This window comes from Rhinolophus sinicus, linkage group LG04, assembly GCF_036562045.2.
Source record: "Rhinolophus sinicus isolate RSC01 linkage group LG04, ASM3656204v1, whole genome shotgun sequence".
Taxonomy (NCBI): domain Eukaryota; kingdom Metazoa; phylum Chordata; class Mammalia; order Chiroptera; family Rhinolophidae; genus Rhinolophus; species Rhinolophus sinicus.
In genome coordinates, this window is record NC_133754.1 from 78,728,684 (window position 1) to 78,751,081 (window position 22,398).

Below are 22,398 nucleotides of genomic sequence, written 5' to 3' on the forward strand. Positions count from 1 at the left end.
AACATATTTGTAACATTACTATTAGATTTTATGTTTGTTCATCAGTTGGTTTTGTTGTGTAATTGCTGTGTTGGTAATATGTTGTTATTTTGTTCCTCCCCACATATTTTTTATTTACTTATTTTTTATTATGGGGTCTTTTTCCTATGGAAAGTAGCAATAGGTTGGGATATATCTACATTCAAATGGCTTGAGAACCATTGCCATAAAAGAATGGACGTCAGGACAGAAAAAGTTTTCTGTACAGGGGCTTAAAAATCAAATCCTGTCGGTGACCAGGTAGCCATACAAGTCTAGATCTGGGAGAAGGGCTTAGGGGGCTGGGTACCTGATGAGCAAATGCCAAGGGCAAGCACACACTTGACAGTCTTGTCCAGGCTCATTCTTGTCTGTACATTACAGAGAACCCAAATTTGTTTCAATTTTGCCTTCTCATACAGGTACCATGAGAACCATTTGCTTTTCTGCCCATATTTTGTTTTTGCCTAATATTACTAGAAATTCATTTTCTACTCAGAATGTAAATTGCGTTTCTTATTTGTCCTCAAACCAATGCAGCATTTCTTTATATTTTTATGCATGATATTTACTGTTTTTTGACATTTTTATTTTTATTTAGTAGTCAGTATTAATAAATCTTCATGAAAGTAACAGTCATTGTGATTTTGTTAAAAATGCATTGCTTACAGTGCTTTGAAGCAGAATGAATGTTCAGCTAAAAAGACAATCAAAGGAACAGACTATCATAGATGCAATCTAATATGTCTTTGCATTTGTGAAGTTAATATATTTAGCTGAAGTGTTAATTTTCTTCTGACCTCCATTCTCTTCAGTTTTTTAAACTATGAAACCAGCGCTATAAAATTGTTTTTTAAAAAAAGTTATGTAGGTAAGAATACATATAAATCAGCACACAAATACCATTGTATAGTTTTACATAAAAATATCAACGTACCAACATTTTTCATGACAAAATTCTGAAATACATTATTCACATGATCATTCTTTCTGGCGTCTGAACTTTCTTTTGTTTGTACCTGTATTTATCCCCACTGATAACTTCAGTGGGAACCGAGATATTCGTTACTTCTTAAGGGATACACTACTTTATAAACCATATAAATCCATTTGAGTTCCTGTTCATGTTTCATATATTTTATTTCTCTGGAAACAGAGCACTATTGCTCCAAACTCGATATGGTAGTTAAATCATGAAAATAATCAAGTAACAATAAAAGAAATATAATTCTGCTTTAGATACAGTTGACCCTTGAACAACACGAATTGGACTGCATGGGTCCACTTATACACAGACTTTTTTCAATAAATGCCTGTACTGTTTTCAACATGGTTGGAAGTCTACAGATGCAGAGGGTCAACTGTATGCACTGACCTACTGTTTTACATGAGACTTGAGCATCCACAGATTTCGGGACCCATGGGGGTTTCTGAAACCAATCTCCCATGGATTCTGAGGAACAACAATTTTTGAAGGGAGTCAACAGTTATGCATGGATTTTCTACTGAGGGGGTTGGTGCCCCTAACCCTTGCATTGTTCAAGAGTCAACTGTATAATATAATGAAGCAACAATTTGAAAAAAAGTACATCTTTTTAATTGCATTTTAAATGAGAAAACATGTAAAAAGATATCTGCTATAGTGCCTGACCCACAATAAGGCCTGAAAAAAATATTTTGTTTTGACTTGCTTCTCATTGCAGTTGGGTCTGTGATAGAGCTTGGCACTTTTTTTCTTTTGGCAGGGAGGCAGTTGTGTCTATGAAGTTTAAAAGAAGCTCGGATTGGGTTGAGAAAAAGAAAACAGTGATATTGGTAAAAAGAAATGGAAAAGGGAAATTTAAAATATGTTTTGCTGAATTTCATAAGAAATACAGTGATATATGGCAAAATGTATATAAAAAAAGATATATTTTTTAATATATATAAAAAAAGATATATAAGTCTGTAGTCTTCTAAGATCCTAAGCTCTTCTTCATGCAGTTCTTCCTAGTCTAGTATTTGTACATGTACGTGTGTGTGTAAGAGAGTTTGTGTAATTAGAAGACATTGTCCTGCTCCTTTTAAAGCTGAGTTAAATATGTACTTTCTCTCTAAAGAAACCTTTTAAAGGTCTCTGCTTTTAAACACCTTATCAAATCACATCACTTTCCATGAAAAATGCCTTAAACATTTAACACAAAATGTAATAGCTTTCACCCAAAACAAAGATAAATCAATATTGAAGAAGTGAACATGCATGAGAAGAGTGGGTCACAGACTCAACTTGTGGGCATATTTTTCATAGAGGCTTAAAGCAAAGTGTACAGAAGTCACATTGGCAAAATTCTACAAATTAGTCTTCTTTCTGACAGTAAAATTCCTCTGTACTAGTCAGATGTTGCAGAGAAACTCATACAAAAGATAATTTCACAATAAAGTTATTATTTTATTGAACTAATAGGGGTTAGTAGGTCAAAGGAAAAAGAGGAGAAAGAAAAGAAAAGAAAATGATTCATGGTACAAAAGAATATAGTTTTCCATTAAACCATGGTTAAGCTAACCTAATTAAATTGTTTGTGATATTAAATACTGTCAATACATTTACTTACATAGGTATAGTATAAAGACATTCTGACAAATCATAGACTTAGGAAGTATTAGGGACATAGGAAAAAAAAGAAAGAAAAATCGAAAAAAAGTAAGTAGTGACTGAAGCACTCAGCAATTTCAGCCCTGCTTGTAATATTGTCCACATAATGAATATTTCAGGTGCATCATGAGATCCTTATATTTTTCAAAGACAAGTAGACAAAATGCATTTTACATCTGTTAAAGGTTTCTGATTGGCATATATGTTGAAAGACTGCCTCAAGATTGAAAGCCAGAATGTTCCTCAAAAGCCTCAGCTATGAAATATTTATTCCACCTTCTTTCATGGAAAAGAATGAGTTGAGTCTGTGGCATAAATCTCTACCAATAATACCAACAAAATTACATGCTTTCTGTTAAATGATTATTCTTAGAAGGTGAACCAGGTCTTGTTTGTCATAGATGATCAGAGTAGAATAATGCAAGTATTGTTTACAGTGTTCTTGTGAAAGATAATAATATATTTTCAAGCATTATAGCACAGGGGATGATGTAAGGTTTGCTAAAGATTTCTTTAAAAAAGATGATGTTGGATGATTTTTTTGTGGGATTGTTTAGCTTCTTTATTTCTAATTTTAAAATTACAACTTTTGTCGATATCAACCTCTCTTTGTGAGAACCTTTTGTATCTAAATATGCTGTAGCTATACCTTTGAGTATACTTTTTATTAAGCAAGGAGAAAACTCATGTGTCTACAAAAATTGCTCAAATCTCCAAAGCCAGCTGAATAAATAAACATTATGTGATCTGTAGCCCAAAAGTCTGCAAATGACTCCATATGATGTAAAAAAGAAAAAAAGAAAAAAAAAAAAGAAAAGAAGAAAAAAACCGACTATAATTCCTTCTAAGTATTTCTTGGAGCCAATGATCAGCAGTTTTGTTTAAGTTCTGAGACCCCTGAGCCTCCATAAAAATAACTTTGAAATATTATATTATGTGTGAAAATTTTACACACATGCACATTTATAATCAGCAGGCAGGCCCTCTGCCCTTCCTCAACCTGATAATCAACCATAGTGCCTACTCAAACATGGAAAAAATAAAAGATTCAGAACTCTAAAGCACATAATCTTAGTGCCATTTAGAACCATGTGTATTTCTGAAATCCTCTATTACTGCAAATCTCTTGGTTGTATTTTCTGTGGAATTGTCTGTTTCTCATTATCAAAGTCTAAAGAAATTTGATACAGTCATGTAACACTTGGCCAAGGAGTGTTAGAAAAACGCATTCCAGAGTGCTCAGCTTATCTTTTCTTTCCAAAAGCAGTAACTACTGTCTGACTTTCCTCCTCTGGAGAAGCCAATTGGGAGGGCGAAGAAAAAAAAAAAAAATCACACTAAAGTAAATGAAGCAGTGGCCCCATGACTGAATCCATCACAGACATCATCTTTTAAACAGTGAATTGTAGTTAACAGGCGCAGGGGCAACGTGAACGGGCAGAATGCTTCCTCTGGAAAGTCACCTTTTGTAAAACGTGAACCATGCCATTCTTTAAACCAAGTTTGCCAGAATAAGATGATCTGGGCAATGTTTGAGGTTTGCAATGCCTGTCACTGTCATTGTCAGATGTCTGCTGGCCTCAGTAAATCAGATTATGAACTCCCAGAGATGATCTATGGCACATTTGATCCTTTAATATGGCCAGAACTCAGGGACTCCTCAAGAGTGAAGATATTGGGGAAGAGGAAGTCTGTGGGAAAACTGTAAATATTAACTTGGAAGGAAGTATGTCTTATTCCAACAGGTGTTTTTTCTGCTTAGCTAAGTCAGTTTGGTTATTCAGTTATTACACAAATCGTGTTCAGACAGCTCTAGATGCACATCTGATCAATTAAGACAGAACTCTGTTTTTGCAATTCAAGCTTTTAAAAAGCATTATAGTTAAAACACATGGCAAAGACATGCTGGGATAATTGGCTGTCAAAGTACACTGGTACCACTGAGTAGTCTTAAAATAGCAGGAAATGCAACTGAAAACCGAAAAGGAAATCACTATTTCACTTTTTCAAATAAAACATATTGCACCTCTGAGTTCACTATGGGATATTTGCCGAGAGCCTGTAATTAACTTATAATGATGAGAACCACAGTCATAAACATTTCCTTAGCAAAACAGTCACTTGTTTTCATAATTTCCTAGTCTTTTGCTATTTCCATGGCAGTTTTTAGTGAGCTTGTCATGATTAATCAACAAAAGAATGGAAAAGAGGGCAAATTATTTCTCTAGAAAGGAAACATTCATTTTAATTATATAAAGAACATTCCCCGATAAAAACTAGCACATCATCAGAGAGTTCATACAACCGATGCACAAATAAAGGGGGATTTTTGACGTTTTTGTAAAATTACTCTACTTTGAAAAGCCAGAACCAACAAAATCAAACTGCCCCTCAACTTCAGAGCACCCACAGCAGCTGCTTCCTAATTTGTCTCCCTTCTGTCTTCCTGCACACAGCTGTCAGATTAATCTTCCCAAATACCTTTTCATCATGTCACTCCTTTGCTCGAAATCCTTCAATAGCTGCTCAATACCGACAGCACAACGTCCACATTCCTTGGCCAGGCATTAAGCCCCCTCTACAATCTGGTTCCAATTTTCTTTTCTTGCCTCATTTCCCACTATTCCCTTGTAATGTAACGGCCTACGTGAATTCTCTGCTGCAGTCTACTCAGTTGCCTTTGAAAAGACGATACGCTTTCTTCTTTTCCTGTTATTTTCCCAAGCTGTTCATTGCCTGGGGTGTTCCCCTCCTCTGTTCCTTGACTTTACTCAGACACATGCTTTATTGCTGCTTTGGATCACATCATACACTGTCAGGTAGGATTAGATGTTCTACAAATGCATCCTAGCCCTGAGTGAAACTGCAAGCTCCATGAGAGCAGGCATATATTTCATAGTTCTTTGTATCTCCCACCATTTTTAGCACAGTGTCTTGCACCATATAGAGGTACTCAGTAAATAGCTACTAACTAATAGGGAATTGCTACTATAATACAAAAGCATTAGCGTAGCAACTGATTTGTCTCATCACTGTCACTCGGAAATAGCCAAACGAAAGATCCCTGCCACCATCACCAAATTTATTTCTAACCGACCGCAAGTTAAGATTAAAGCAGAGAGTAAAACACATAAATCTTCCAAAGTATTTGGGCCAACTTTGTGAAAAATCTAAATCTAACTTACTGTATATTAAAATGCATGCCAAAATGAAATGATTCTAATGAATGTAACAAATAATAAAATCTAAGATATAATGTAGATATTTAAAAGTATCTGGATGTACGATGCAATCAGAATCATGGGGTCCAGTTTGGCTCTTGGTATGCTGGCTGGGCCTGAAGAGAGAACTCTGGTTACAACTGCCTGTCCAGGTATATTGCTTCCACTTTTGTCCTTCTGCTTCCACGCTTCTCAAAGCAGACGGAACCATATGTCTCTAATGAAAAGCAGATCATGTCACTCCTCTGCTTCAACCCTGCCAATGGCTTCTCCATCACACCTGAATAAAAGCCAGTCCTTTTCTGTGACTTACAAGACTTACTGCTCAATCTCATCTTCCACTATCCCTCCAGGTGCCCACCACCCTCCAGGTACCCTGACTTGCTTTCTCTTCCTCTGCCATCTTTGCATTTACTGTTCCCCACACCAGACACTCTGTCCTGATCATTTCTAGGCAGGGTCCCTATGACCATTCTCCAACATTTATCCTCAATAGGCCCTTTCTTACCACCAATTCTAAATTCAGTGGCTCCTAGTGCACTTTCTATTACACCACTTTATTAGAACAAAACAAACCAAAACACAACAAAAAACTCTACTAGTATAGGGAAATCATTTTATGTATTTAGTTGTTTATTTGCCTATGTCTATTTCTTGCCACTAGACATAAACACTATTGAGCCAGGGATCTTGTCTGTTTTGATCACTGTTGTACACTCCCCCTCCCCCTACACCCCCACCCCCACCCCCCGAAATCACTTGGTACAGAACATGTGGTCAATATCTGACCAATGAATAAATTTGCCTAAAATTACACAGCTAGTAAATGACAGACTAGCCCTGCAACTCAAGTTTGCCTGTCTCTATGACCAATATGGTACTGCTTTCCACTCTGTCCAGGGCTGATCATGTCGCAAATATCTTCTTTACTGTCCTTGTTGCTGAGTGCTGTCTGTCTATCCAGAAAAAGCAGCCTGACATAGACAATCTGACAGAACTGTAATGCAGGCTTCATCCCACAGTGGGACAGTTAGTACAGATGTCAGCTAGAGGGGCAATCGTATCTTATTTATGGAATCACTTATAAAGGTGTTAGAAACAACTGAGCTTTTATTCCCCATGTATAAGGCATGGAGATGGATAGAACGGGTGGAAAGGAGATATCTACGGGAGTACACTGTGGAAGTTACATCAACATGCACTCACTAACTCAATATTGAAGGGAGCAGGCAAAGGCAACGATGAAGTTACAAAACAGGTAGATATGAAGACGGTGCTCCTAACAAATCTCGGGAACTCAGCACGGAGAAGAGGCTTAGCAGAGGAAGCCCGGGGTGATACTCAGTCTTGTTCAAGATTTATAGGTCTTGGTATATTGTTAGTGCTCATAAAAGATTTGTCCAAGGTCCCCATTTCCCAAGGGAAATTCATGTTCTTTAGGAAAAAGAAAAAAACTGAGGTAGGGATAACTGTAAATTCTTTAAGGTTTGGGACCTTTCTTCCTTCCCTTCCTTCCTCTCCTCCCTCCCTATCCCTTCCTTCTTGCCTTCTTCCTTTCTCTTCCTCTTTTTCTTTCTTTCTCTGTAGCCATCGATATATAACTATTTACCGTATTTTGCTGTGCATAATCTGCACTTTTTTGCCCAAATTTGTGAGGGAAAAGTAACGATGCATATTATACATGGGTAGTACTAATTCTGTTTTCCTGAAAGTTTTGGGCCAAAAAAGTGGGTGCGCATTATACACGGGAGCGTATTAAACATGGCAAAATATGGTTGGTATTCAGTAAACACTCTGGAAATGCTCGTCACATAAAAAATTCTAAAAGCAAAATCTAGCTAGGTTCTATATCTTAAACACTATTCATGTTCCAAGGAGTTTTGCATAACATGAAGAATGATAACCTTAAAATGAAATATATCTGCCTCCTACACTTCATGACTCTGATCTCAGGCAATTGTGATTTACTTTCCTCACTTGAAATTAGAGAATAAACAAACCTCTGTAGGGTTCTTGTGAGAGTTACAAAAAGTAATGTACTTGGAACATATAGCCAGATGCTTGAATCATAACTGATGTTTACTAAGTAGTAAATCATTAATACTATTCATTTTCAATTTCACCTTTGTGTTGGATTTTTGAGAATGGCTATGTAAGTTTAGAGAAGTACATGTCACTCTTAAGCTTGAACTACTGATTTTACTTTATCAGAAAAATTCTCTTAAGTGTTTGAGTCTATGTCACATTTTGAAAGTAAAACTATACAGTTAAGGAGTAATAGTAATACTCCCAAACTGTCTAAAACACAAAGAAAGCACACAGTGTATAATAACACAATGACAAATGAAACATTAAATTTTTCTTCAATCTACTGCCATTGGCCAATTTACGCAACTATTATTATATTTTTATCTCCAAAAAAAAATGTTGCATCAATGTTATCTCACAAAACCAAACCAATTTCAGTGTTCATACATTTATTTTCTGTTGTATTTCTCTATAATTAGCTTGTCTATCCCAACCAAAGTATATATGCAACACACTTCAGTTCCCTGGTAAAGATGCAAATGTAGAAAAGGTAGCCTTTAAAAAAAAAACTTAAAAACTCCAGTCTTGCCTATATTGAAATCGAATCTCGATTCTAGCTAAAGTGTAATCTACTGTCTATAATGTTAATCTGAGAAGGCAGCCTTTTGGGACCAAAGTTTTACTTATATAAGTTCATCATTAGCTAGCATTGACACTGGCCATCCCGTGAGCCTTAATAAATGAGGACTAACAAAAATTAGAGAAATATTATGCAATAATACCACAGGGATTGACTTGTTGGGCCCTACTGACCTAAAATTACTTGCAATGTTAAATGTATTGGCAAAAAGAATAATGAAACACTACCATGTCAAACAAAGGCATGCCAATTATGCTTCCTGCTACAGATAATGTTTTAAAGATGTAAACGTCTATTATGTCATGATTCTGCAACAATTTATTTGCAATTTAACAGCATAGTAAAGTCAAACATTACCATTTATTGCCAATTGGGAAGGGAAAAACAATGGGAAACTCTGTGTCTAGGGAGGGATTCTGTAGTTTGGCACATTTGCTGGTTCTTAAACTGCTTTTCTGAATGAGCTTGTCTATGAGCCTGTGGTCGCCCAATGTTCTTCTGACTAATTCGGATTGCTTGCGGCCACGGAATCATTGAGGGGTTCCATTCATGAACAGGAGATGATGCATGACAAAGCTGTAATGCTCTTTGGAGGAAGTTAGCTAGGAAGAGCCGTATTATACCAGAGGGGTTTTGATAAAACTTCCATCCAGGCTACAAATTGTAGACACTGATTTGAAATAAATTGTGACTGATGATCAGTCGATGACGATTTCCATAATCATTATGCCGTCAGTGATTTATCAAGGTAATGATATTTGTGTCCCTGATGTCACATTGGTCCTGTACCGAAGTACTGAAAAACATGCTGTGATTTTTAAAAGCCCTTATTAAGAACGGACTGTGTTATACTTCCCACCGTAAAGTAATCAGGTGGATGGCTAAAAGTGAATAAAACATTTTAAAAATCCTGCTAGGTTTGTAATAAAATTCTTTTGACAAAATCTTCTATAGCATGAAGGCAGAGATCTTATGCTTATAGCATTTTAATTAAATCTCCCTTAAGAAGATTGTTCAGTACAGTTTGCCAATATGCTTTGGAAAGTGATATTATTGCATGCTGGGCAAAGCAATCTGCCAGAGAACCTCCTCTTAACCCTCCTGGACCACTTTTTTCCAGTATGAGTTCGTTTCCGTTCAGATTGCAACCATTTCTTCACAACCATGATTTTCAGTGTATGTAGAGTCAACAGGTACATCTATATGCTGCATTTACTCCTGTCACACAAAATTGATTAACAATATTTCCATCCTTAGGAAAAAAGCTACTGACATTAAACACTAAATGTCATAAGTATCTCTTCACCAAAAGTGAAAGTGAGCTGAGAAAGTCAACGACAGTGATATAATTAACAAAATTAACAAATGTGTTTTAAGATTGCCATTATAAAATGAATTATGATTAGATTGCAAATGTTATAGAAGCATTTATATTTTCATAGAACATGGCTTAAATACATATAACCCAGTGTAGTTTCAAGAATTTCACAAATCATTCTAGTTTGGCATCCAAAAAATTCAACTAACCTAATAGAAAGCAAAGGACTTTCATTGGAATCGGAAAACAGAGTATTTTAGATATTTTTCAAAAACTCTATTTACTTCATTCTCGCAGCTAGGTTCCTAATAGATCATACATAAAACACGTGTCCATGAAATCTGTATTTAAAGATGAAGTAAAAAATAAATTACCTGACATTAGGTATATATACTTCAATTTCTCTAAATGCTAAGGAATGTATAGATAAAACTATAGTTATTTTCTAGAAACTTCCATTTGTTTTTTAAATATTCCCATCTTCACTGGTCTGAAATAAATGCTGTGGCTCTGTGATCCCAACCCTTGATGTACTGCATACTGCCTGACTTGGTATCCTGGCTTCATGACCTTATTATTTATATAGTTTTATTGTGGTAAAATATACATAATATAAAATTTACTATTAATCATTTTTAAGTGTTAGATTAGTAGCATCAAGTACATTCACAATGTTCTGTAATCATCACCACTATCCTCAACTTCATTACTTTTAAACTGTTACTTCTTTTTAGTTTGTCACTTGCAAAATAGGAGTGATGATTACAGTACCAACTTTATATTGTTTTGTGAGAAATAAATGAGATGACACAATATGTGTAAAGCTTGCCTGGTACCTAGAAAGTGCTGATATATACTCCATACTTAAGCTGTTTTCTTCTAATGTTGGCATTAACTAATCTTTTAAGAGCAAATCTAATTATTGGGACATCACAATGCAATAACTTGCATTTATTTTATGAAAAATGCTATGTGTTACAAATATATATATATCACTAGAACATCACCATGAACTCTCCCATGTAACAAACAAGACTAGGTTTGTTTTCTGATTTTACAAATGAGAAAAGTAAACCTATGAAAGCTTATATCATTTACCCATGGTCCCGCAGTCAATGAGTGGTGGAGTCAGAAACCAAACCAGCGCTTAGCACTTATGACATATATGCAATTATTAATGTTTGTTGAATAAGTTAATGAATTAAAAGAACTTAGGGTTCCTGACCTCAAGTTCTCTACTCCTTCTACCACACAACACTGACTGATTTGTCATCTGATTTATTTCTCTCCAGCCTTAATTCTGCACTACTATTTGCCAAGACCCTTTCTTGTAAGGTCTCAAGGACTAACTTTCAAAAGCCTGAGGGCTAACAGTGGGCTTTTGCTTCTTTTCATTCTTTGAAGTTGACTTTTTCTCTTGGTTCAATTGGAAAGGAGTGCTCTGGGTAATTAATAAAACTAGGGTTCTGAGTTTGATAGTCTGCTCAACAGGCAGGCTAGCGACCTTAGAGATCATTTTAAATCTTTGGCCCAGGCTTTCATCATGTATGTAGAAGGAGTCTGACAAGGGACACGCAGTTTTGTAGACTTCAAAAGCTCCCTAATGGATGTTACATTTTAGGTACTTACAGGCCTCTGAGCAAGGTTTAGAATTCAGAGGATGATGAAAGGCTACTGACCCTACACTGCACTGTTTTCCTAAGTACATCTTGTTTAGTTACGTAAATATTTCTTTACAAATCTGCTATTCTTTTTGAAAATTATTGTTTGTCCTTGAGTGATGTACGTGTGTGTGTGTGTGTGTGTGTGTGTGTGTGTGTGTGTGTTACTTAATTCTTATATGTTGAGATACCATAAAAAAGGACAGGGCATATATGTCCTACAGAATAGCAGAGAGATATTACATTTTAAGGCAAAGGAAATGACAAAACCCTTTCTACACTGTTTCATGGCAGTTAGAGTACTAACACTCACCTTGGGCTATTCTAATGAAGTCACTCATCCCACCCTCTCAAAGTACATTTCTAGACTGAATAACTTGGACCTTAGCAGCTGAACTCTACAGTCAATTGTGTTCTATGGGTTGCACTGTAAGGAAGGTGGGAAGATGTAAAGCATGAATCCTAATGTGAGTTTGACCCTGTGCACAATAGGTGAATTTGCCCTAAAAGGAGTTAGAATATCACATTATGGTCGTTTCTAAAAGTAAGTACTCTGTGAAAGGAGAGTGGACCTCAGACAGGGACACAGGCCATGAACTAAGGGTGCCCTTGTAGTGGGGAAGGAGGCTGACATTTGGGTCTCACCTATAAAACTGTATCTCTTAGGAAGGGTCTGAGATCAACTCGGTGGTCCATGGCTCACTTTCACTAGCATGACCTGGGATCGAAAATGCAGCCCTATACATATTAATCATTCTAATTCTGGGTTCCTCTGGCCTGCCTTCTTCTGCGACAGCTAACCAGGCCATGTGAGATGAAACCACTTCACTTCCTGTGGCAATGTAATTTGGAAATAAAATAACTTTGGATGTGTGAGATGAAATGAAGGAGGAAATTGAAAATATGGCAATATACTTAAGAACTATTTCAAAAGCAAGGTCACTTGGACTATGACTTAAAAACATTCAAAAAATAAAAGATGTTTTATTAGACTAATAGGGAGATTGCTAAGAAAAAAGTGTTTACCTGTTATATTTTGAAAATTTTGATATTAAAATGATGCATATCACAAAAGCAGCATAACTCACCGATCTAAAAACATTTAAGGAGAATGTATATAGTCATGAAAGTAATATTTTTTTTAGTACATTAACATGGTTTGCAGGTTTGTACGCATTTTAATTTTTTAAAAGTCTCTCAATATAACAAGTATTAGTATAATATAGAAATAGGGATTTGTATTAAACTTTGAAACAAATTTTGAGAAATATAAGCTTTCTATGTAACTTTTTCAAATGCTACTTAAAAATATTTTAAATGTCATTTGAAAAAAGTAAATACCAAAATTTATTTCTAGACATATTCAATACTAAAATGTACCAACTTTCTATTAAAAGCATATAAGATGATTAATTCTATGCTATTAAAGTTTTGTCTCTTGCTAATCAAGACATATTGATGAGACAGTACAATTAAAGCTGTGAGGAAAATATTGCAATGTTTACATAAATGAAGAAAGGGTTACTGAGAATTAAGAAAAGATGAGAATCAGGACTAAGAGGAGAATGGAAAGAAGTAAAAGTAAAAATAATGATAAGAGATTATCAAGGAAGAAATGATAAACTAACAAACTAGATAGAGACAGGAAAGAGAAAGGGGAGCAATGGAGGGAAGGAAGGAGAGAGGGAAAGGGAAACAAGAAAAAGGCAAGAAAGGAGAAAGAGGAATGCAACTTGAGAGTGTATACTTCATTCATGAAATGGTGAGTGAGAGAGAGGGGGACGGGTATCTTTAATCCTCAAATGGAGTCAATCCAAAAGTAGCAGCTATGCCTTGCCAATCCACCTTCCTCTTAAAGAGAACTAACTTTTCTGTCAGTGTTTTGTGCAAGTCATGGCAACACTACAGAGATTATCTTTGTGTCTGTCAACAGATCATAATGAGTATTTCAGAATTTCCAAAGATAATTCAGAAAAATTCCAACAATGTCTGTGTAATGTCATACAAAAGGACCTGGGGAAACTCAACATACATCAACTTGAAGGATGACACTATATTCCATTAGCTTGCTTTTGCTTTGACTTTTTAAGTGGCTTTTAAAAACATTTTTGAATTTTTAAACACATTAAAGAAACACTATAATGCTTTTTAGTGTGTGAGTATGTAAAGTACATTTTTTTCCTACAGCATAACTGAAATCTAATTAATCATTTTCTCTTCAGAGTTTTTTTTAAGACAACTATTGTAATAACAATAGAAAACTGACTTTGCTCATCACCTGAAAATGTTTCAGTTGGGACAATATCATTTTGTGAAAGCTTGTACACATTGTTAGTAGTTAAGATCATGCAATTTAAAAAAGAAATTAACAGTCTGAGTTGCGTGTGAACTCTTACATCTTTCTCAGGATAGGAATTGTTTCTTTATCTTTTAAAACAAGAAATTGATTTATCAGCTATTTTAATTATATTAATTTCTTTTCCATTTATGAATTAGGGCAATGATGCTCCCCTCTAATTATAAGACTCAAATATTAAACTTTTTTTTCATAATTGATTTAGCGCTGAATTGATTATCTAGCAGAGCCTCCTCTCTGTAGCTGAAATGTAAATGCTTGGTCATACTGTTTATGAGTGAACTGTAAATTTTAGTGCAAAATGGTTATTTTCTGTTTATCCATCCGGAGTTCAGAAAAACAAATAGATATGTGGGTTGTTCTATGTGTTCAAGCCAGTTGACTCATAAAGGGATCTGCAGTTCTCTTGGAATTGTGTCAGCAGCTCAGGCAATCCCTAACAGTAGCCTGTACTCTCTACCAGCATTTCTGTATCTAAGAGGTTCAGGGCTCCTAGTGTTATTACAGGTCCTAAAAACCATGTTTTGCATTTGAAAATTGGCCTTCCAGACTCAGGGCTGATACTAATTCTTCAAGGCATTGTTTTCCTTTGTAAATATATTCTTATGTCCCTCAAAGTTTTCCTCCTTAAAAATAATTATTTTTTGGATTTGAGTAATTCCAATATTTATTATATAAATTACTCCCAATTGTCACCAAGAATCCTGGTAATAAATCTAAAAAGCTTTGGTATTTGTTTTACTAGGAATATCAACCAAATATTGGAATTGATTTGACGATTGACATATAATACAGTAAGATACTCAGCTTGTCTCCTATGTATAGTGTTGGGGCAGACAGATGGAACACTGTTTTTGAATAAATGACTGAGTTCTACATTGAATACGCACTCCTGCCGATATTGTACTACAATGAGGCAATTAGTGAAAATATTAACGCGTGAAATTTTCTATAAAATCTCACTTATGTCATGTTCCTTGATAGGGTTTTAAAAACTTTGACTACTGCTACTCCTGGATTCACCACCAACAATCTTAGACCACGCTCTTCCATTCTCTGTTTCCTTATTTGTAAAATAAGAGTCACTAGATGGTCTATAAATCTTCTAGCTTAAACGTTCATACTATATGGTCCCTGTACACTGGGATGTGGATTTAGGGCCTCGTAGGAAGACACTATGGACATTGACAACTCTTGTTCTTTCTTAATTCACTTCAACTTGAAGATGAGACTCCAAACCACGTGATTCTACAAATGGGAATGCATTGACATGTCTGTTGGCAACAAAGGTGATATACTGCACAATTTTCAAGCACTCATGTTCCAATAGTTTTGTGTACCAAATTAACAACAACACTTGAAAAATAAGTAAAACAACTAAGTCCAGTCAAAACTAACATTTATTTTATAAATGAGGACTGACATTATGAATTTTGATCTTTCAAGTCATAAAAAGAAAAAAAAAATCTCCAATTATACATACACTGGTATACAACTTTCTGGCTCAAATATTTTAGTCCAATATAGAGTTTCTTTCGATTTATTGATGAACACTATTGGAAAGAAATCCTATATTGGGCTCTAATTTGATTTTTTTATTCCTTACTTATAGCTTTATTTTTAAATTTTACTTTGTTGTGGTAAGAACATGTGATCTGAGATCTACCCTCTTAAAAAAATTTTAAGTGCACAAAACAGTATTGAAAACTATTGGCACCATGTTGCACAGCAGATCTCTGAAATTATCTTGTTTAACTGAAATTGTATGCCCATTGATTAGAGACTCCTCATTTCCCCCTCCCTTAGTTCCTGGTACTATCATTCCACTCTTTGAGTCTATGAATTGGGCTATTTTAGACACCATATGTAATATGGAATTATGCAGTATTCGTTTTCCTGTGACTGTTTTAACTAGCATTACTTTACATAATTCCTGAAGGATCATCCATGTTGTCACATATTGCAAAATTTCTGGGCTCTAATTTTTAAGCTTGGGAAGTTAATAGTTCCAGTTAATATTACATATTATATATACATATATACATATATATACACACACACACATATATGTATGTATAGTACAAATATAATATATACATACATATGTATAATATATATCTGTATGTAATGCATATATCATACATGTAATGTATATATCAATATATCTATCAAAATACATATCCTGTTCATATATTATATATTGTATAATCAGTATATCTATAAATGTACATAATATATACATATATATCTTCTATATAATATATGCAATTTATTAATATATATGCCATAATCAACACTAATGATCAATTCACCCAATAAGGTGGGGGGGAGATAAGTAAATGCAAAGATTTGGGTTATTAAATGGATTTAGCATTTTCTTTAAAATAACTATGGGCCATATAAACCGATGAGTGGGTAGAGTTAGGGACAGATTGAAGAGAACCAATGCAAGTGATACCTACTCAACTCAAATTAAAGTTATACCTTAACCTTTCATTTGATTATGGCACGATGTCTATATTTGCTTAAAAGGAGTTATTGAACCTCAATGGCAAGGCAGATTTACTCTTTTCTTTTCTAAATTTAACCAGTCAAAATTACCTTAATGCTAAAGGTTTAACGGTATGTAAAGCTGTGAAATTACTAATTTGCTTGTATTCCCTGTTATAATGCCTTCCATATGGATAGGATTCTTGTATCTAAAATACACATCCATATAGAAATTCTGGAGCCATGACTTTCTTCCTGATGTACCAACTACGCTTCCAGCTGCTGCTGTTCTCAAAGCAGTACTGTTTCACCACAGCACAGCAAGGACACTGCAAACCCCAGTGTTGCTTGGGATGCAGGACCCAGGGGAAGGGAGGGCAGCTCTTTTTGCTTCAGTGAACAAAACTTATTTTTGGTTTTAGCTGTCATTTTGCTTAATATAATGACTATTTCTTAAAGGAACAATTTCACAGCCTACAATTTACCAGTTATATAATAGATGCACTTGTGCACTATAATGTTGTCTGTTAACGTGTGGTCCATGTTCCAGAAGCATCAGAGTCACTGCTATTGGTGGCTGAAACACGTACTCCTGGCTTCCAAACCCAGGACCCAGAGATCCTATGTGGGATTTCTCCTTCTCATGTCCCAGCATCTAGTCCCGACTCTAATATACAGTGGTCAGACAATAAATATTTGTTCAGAGAATGAATTAATGAATGCTAAAGAATAAGAACCATTACTCTATCATGGAGAGAAAAACAAATGGATCAAATGCAAGCTGAGTCAAAATGGTCCTGCCATTATTAATAACTTTCAAAAAATGGGACTAAAATAATTCAAAGGAAATTTCTACTAAATCTTTAAGTTGAGTCAATGGGAAAATTAAATGTATTTTACAATATTCTGCCCTGGAGACAGTCTTACAAAAACATAAAGCAGCCTATTAAACAATCTAGAAGTTTTCTCTGCAGCACTCCCACAGAGAAGTTCAAATCCTTAGCAATATTTTATAATTTCCCAAAGCTAGATTTTAGGGAAAAAAAAGGTAAGATAAAATTTTAAAGTTTCAAAATATTTGGATTATGCTTTTTTAAAAAATTATTTATAGGCAATCTCCAAGTGACTCAGAAATTCTGGACAATAAATAGTTCTAACATTTTAAAATTATTTACATAAAACATATAGTCAGGGAAACAGTAAGAATGGCAGGAAAGAAAATTTGAAATATAGCAACAAATGTAGGAAAAAGACTTCAAATGTCAAGACATGAACAACTTAGTGGAGAAAGAGAGCATGCATGTGAGCTAGTTCATTAGGATTTTTCAGAAATGACAGAAAATTTTATATAAATAGGGATAACCAGACACTGAAAGTTTATAAGAAAATGAAGAAAGGTGTAATACGCCAGTAGGACATATCAAGAAGCTTGAACTACTAAATAATCCTCCCCTGAGCAGGGAAAGCAGATTTGACATCTTCCAGTTTGAATAGGGATTAAGAACATGGGGTGAAACCTGTAGTAATGATTCATATATCTTTGTAATAAACTCAGGGAATAGTTTATCATTGGTGTGGGACTAACTCAAATTTCTTGCTGACACAAGTTCTGTTCTTAAGGATAGCCCATTAATAAATGTATGAATCAAGGCAGGCCTTGCCAATCATTTGGTCACAAGACCAAAGTAGATATAGATTCTATAACTTAATCCATATACTCACTCATACACTTGAGAGAAGAATGGCAAAGTAAGTGTGCTAGATAGGGAGGATGTTCAAACATTTAATTTTATGTTGAAATATTATACACACACACACACACACACACATAACAGATATATGATATATGATACACATATTTCCTCTCCAAACCACTATCATTTTAGTCTAAAAAAATACAGAGATTTATCTAGCAGATTTTACACTCCAACATTTAAAACAAGCACTACAGTGATGACTAAATGTAAAAAATTAAGTATATGTGTTCTGTAGATTTCCTGGTTGATGGCAAAATTTTGTACCAAATTATCTCTCCTTACTAGCATTTCATAATTCAAATTATATATATTATTCCTACATAGCTTCAATACAGCCATTTCAATACTCATGTTAAAATATTTTAAAATTCTGCTTACCAAAAAAATAGTCCCAAGTTTTGAAAAGGATAAGATAAATTTCTTAGGAAATAACTCCCAAAATAAATTCAATGCAGTAATATATTTAATTGATTTACTCTTTAATCATACAAATTTATAAACAATGTAGAAGACTTATTAATCCCTAATACTTAAATATCACATTAAATGAGTAACAAATGATATAAAATATGCAAAATAACAGGACATTAACCTAAATAACACTAATAAATTGCAAAGCTTAGCATGAAATTGAAAATCACTAATGGAACACTGTGCAGTTTGTTCATGCAACAAGCAAAGACTCATACATAATGTAAGAATACAACTGTTAGCAGCAGGCTCAGGGAGGACAATTTAACATGTTTTCATGGACTGGATTAATCTGGGGAGTGGTTCCTGAGGAGATTCCACTTACCCCAAAGAGCATCTTGGGAGGTTGTCATGATTTTTCCGTCTGTACCTGAAACCCATACCATTTAGATAACCTGTATTCTTTACACCAAGTTTAATGAGTTAAGAAAAATAAAATTAATTTGAAGAACTTATATGAAATCACTAGGAACAATGGTCATTTGATCTAGGTTTTTCTTCTGTGACATATTTCCATCTGGTATTCAAGTTCTATGTGCTATAATTTAAAAAAAAAAAAAGGATCATCTCCTTCATTCTGCAGACAACACCTAATGTGATGAAGGCTAAAAATAGGCCTAAAAGATAAGATTCAGCTTCTTAGTATCTTGGATCCTCACCCTTGACAAGATTCAAAATCTCACAGAAGTTAGTATACAACAGGGGCTAACTTGAACCCCATTCAAGGGAAATGAGTTATTGAACATATTAGAAGGAGCTCGTAGGACTATGTTTCAACTGTAAGTTGGTCCCCAGACATGGAGATTGATGATAACATTATTAAGTAAGACTCTAGTGTTTTCTACTTTCATTTTTACCTTAATATCACCTCTAAATTTAATTGGTATTTCAAAAGAGAATATAGTTTGAATTTGAACATTTTGTATCTAAAGGTGAGTATAAGGATGAGAGTTTGAAGGTGATATGAAGTTGTCAAAAGTCATAAAGCTGCTACTAATTTCAAGATAAAAATAAACTGCATTACTGAAGGAAAGGCTTAGCTAATACAACAGGGAATATAATAACGAGTTCACCTAATATAGTCCCTAAAAGTGAAGAGAAGATTTTAGTCAAAGGAACTTCGAGAAGATGGAATCTGTTTATAACTGAACACTCTGGAGATGTAGAGTAAGTAAAAATAGAGTTTTGTCCTTCAGTCATTTCTATCCTCAATGGTTCATTTACGAGCTGCCTTTTGAATTATGATCTTATAGCTTCACTTAGGAATCGGGAAAGATGCAAATGGTATGCCATGTGCATCTTTCAGATTACCTATGATACATTAGTGATCGATAACATCAACACAAACAATTTCAACGTTAACATTTCCTCAAAAAAAGGGAATTTGAAGCATACTTATTACTGTGCTATGCACCTCACCTTAGCGGTATCTGGACTTGGTCTACCATAAAACAATGGTGATTATGCTCAGGTGACCTCTTAACATCTTAAGCTAATTGACCCAGCTATGGAATGCTCAGTCAGATAACACCTGCTTCATGCATATAATTTGCTACTACTGAACATTGAATAGTAAGTGGATGAGCCAAAAGGGAGCTGCAGAGAAATATTTATGATGTGGTGCAAATACTGAGTTTTAAAAGACTGTTGTAAACCTCATATTTGTGGGGAATTGGTTAGTTATGTGCTTAAGTCATACTGATCCCAAAGTTTATTATAAAAAGAAAATGAGAATGAACTAAAATACTATTGCTTTAAATGATATTTAATAATTCTATTTCAAATGAATTATTTGAGAATTAAGAATTAATTCTTTAAGTGTAAAGAAGATTTGAAGACCCAAAAATAAGAAAATAATTGAAACACTAGAAAAATACTATAAAGAATGTAAGGGCTAGAAAAACAAATACAAGAAACCAAATCTATAGTTCTTAAACTTTATCATGTGATTATCAAACTTTTGATGTATGGGGAAAAGAGCACTATTTATTTAAAAGTGGAGTTTATAGGCATCACTAAAGGATTTCGGATCTAGCAGGTATGAGGAGAGGCCTAGAAATATGCATTTTAAATTACTTCCCCATGATCCTCTGATTACACCCAACCCTTGGCCACACTTTGAGAAATGTGATTTTAAAATTTGAATATTTATAAAGTTAAATAAAAGGTTTTGCAAATTGCTGTCCTCTGAATTTTAACTTGTTTTTAAGATATACAATATTCTTCATCATTAATAGGACCTAGAAGAACCTCTTTATAAAAGACATAAAGTGTCAAATAGTATACGGTAATAATTATTACTCAACTGAAAATACACAGACTTCAACCCTGAGATAAACATATCTACATACCATAAGAAAAATCTATTTCAGTGCTAAAGTTTTAGAGGCTGTCAAAATTTAGAGTAGAAACTGATTGAACTAAAACGTCAATTAAACTACAAATTATTGACATTGTCTAAAACATCAATTTTTTAAAAAAATAACTAACAATAGCAAACAGAGAAACAAACCTATTTTTCAATTATAGTAATTCCAGAAAATACTCAGGCTAGGGATTAAGTGAAGATAACCAGAAAAGTAAGCAAAAAATTTAGAGCATGCTCTTGCCTTGGGGACCTTATGCCTAAATTGAGATCTTGATATTTGTGCTCTCACAGACTCGGGAAGCAGAGGGGCTCAAAGCCTAAGGCCCATCTCCAGTGCAGATTCTAAACAGAAAACTTCCCCCTTCTATGAATCTGAACCAAAATGTCTAGATCCTTTGTAGATGGGGAAATGAAAAATAAACCCCTGCCCGGGAGCCTGCAAGAATAATTGTGTATATCATACCTAGAATTAAGCAGGAGTAGGGTTGGAAGTCTATCCTGATAATTCATAGTTGCAAGTCTATACATCTTCAAATATAAAGACAGACCGTTAGAGTTAATAAGGTTGCCAGAAAGTGAATTATTATATAAACTCATTTGCATTTTTATACTCCAGTAAACAGAACATAAATTTAAAGTATGCCATTCATAATAGCACCAAAAACCTAAGTTATTAAGAATAAGTACAAAAATATGCACAAGACTGTTATGGAAAAATTATAAAACTTTACTAAAAAGATATTGAAAATGTCCTAAATGAATGTAGAGATAGACCACATTCATGGATTAGTAAAAATAAGAGTCTGAAAGATGTCAATTTTTCTTCACATTGAACTATAGATTTAGTTTAAACTCCCTTCTCCTAAGGAATATATATTTTATAGCATTTTTTTAATTAGTTTCAGATGCAGAAAACAATGTAATAGTTAGACATTCATCATTTATATCCCTCACACAGTGACAACCCCTTCCCCCATCCACTGTCCCTCTGACATCGCACACAGCTGTGATACATTTATACAATGGAGTATTACGCAGCCATAAAGAAGAAAGAAATCTTACCATTTGTAATAACATGGATGGACCTAGAGAACATTATGTTAAGTGAAATAAGTCAGACAGAGAAAAACAAATACTATATGGTCTCACTTATATGTGGAATCTAAAGAATAAATGAATGAACTAACCAAGGAATATGTTTTATTTTCTAACTTGATGAACCAATTCTAAAATGTATATAGCTATCTTAAAAAAAATCAACAAATAACAAGGATGGCAAGGATGTGGAGAAATGGGAACACTTGCACACTGCTGGTTGGATTGTAAGTTGGTGTAACCACTATGGAAAACAGTACATGGAGATTCCTCAAAAAATTAAAAAAAAATAGCTGCCAAACAACTCAGATAAATTCCATGCCTGGATATTTATCTGAAGAAG

General features: G+C 34.3%; 1 protein-coding gene across 13 annotated transcripts in view; it reads right to left on the bottom strand.

The window, feature by feature from the left end:
- Positions 1 to 22,398, bottom strand: part of TENM3 (teneurin transmembrane protein 3) — a 2,352,866-nt gene that overhangs the window by 830,702 nt on the left and 1,499,766 nt on the right. The gene's annotated exons all lie outside the window — the stretch shown is intronic.